Source organism: Limulus polyphemus, unplaced genomic scaffold (assembly GCF_000517525.1).
Source record: "Limulus polyphemus unplaced genomic scaffold, Limulus_polyphemus-2.1.2 Scaffold1057, whole genome shotgun sequence".
NCBI classification, from domain to species: domain Eukaryota; kingdom Metazoa; phylum Arthropoda; class Merostomata; order Xiphosura; family Limulidae; genus Limulus; species Limulus polyphemus.
In genome coordinates this window covers 84,132-84,873 of record NW_013666667.1, presented here as the reverse complement: position 1 = coordinate 84,873, position 742 = coordinate 84,132, and the positions used below count along the sequence as shown (strand labels likewise).

The following is a 742-nucleotide window of genomic DNA, read 5'->3' as shown; positions in this document are numbered from 1 at the left end:
CGCTATAACTTAAACAAACGCTATAATTCACAACGAACGACTCACGCGCTCGACCCAACTGTCCGTCTCTATCTGCAATTAAAATACATTGTTGCCGTCACTTCTTGGTGGTCTTATATACAAGAATACCGCATATCTAGTAAACACTCGAGGCTTCACGAAGGGACATGAATTTTCTAGAAGCTAATGACGTGTTACTAGCATCACGTGACTTCCGCTGTTGTAACAATAGGTTTTTTTTGTTTAAAATTTGTCAGTTTCTCGTTTACATTACATTTGATTGCATCTAGAGGGAGTTTATTCCAAAATCCTTAAAAGACTGTGTAAAGTACAACTGTATCTCACCAGTATATATTCTTTCATGTATATTTAAGTTAGTGCACAACTCTATCTCACCAGTAAGTACTCCCTATTGTATTTTTAAGTTAGTGCACAAATGTATCTCACCAGTATGTACTGTTGTCTTATCTTGAGAATTTTATTAGTTCTGGAAATTACTTCCTAAAACAGATGTTCACACTGGTCTCTGTGTCTAAAATAGATAGAAATGACATCACAAAGATTTAATAATCTAACACATATTTCTTTATTTAATGAACTTCTAAATGCATTTGAATTTTCTTACACAACTGACACAAAAATCATATAAGAAACTATAACAGCTAACAAAATAGTTATGATGCAGTTTTCACAGTTTCACACTTCATAAAATATTTTCTACCTGGATAAGAATAGCATCGAA

The 742-nt window shown here is 33.2% G+C and overlaps 1 pseudogene; it reads right to left on the bottom strand.

Moving 5' to 3' along the window:
* Nucleotides 1–742, bottom strand: part of LOC106461910 — a 100,478-nt pseudogene that overhangs the window by 67,928 nt on the left and 31,808 nt on the right.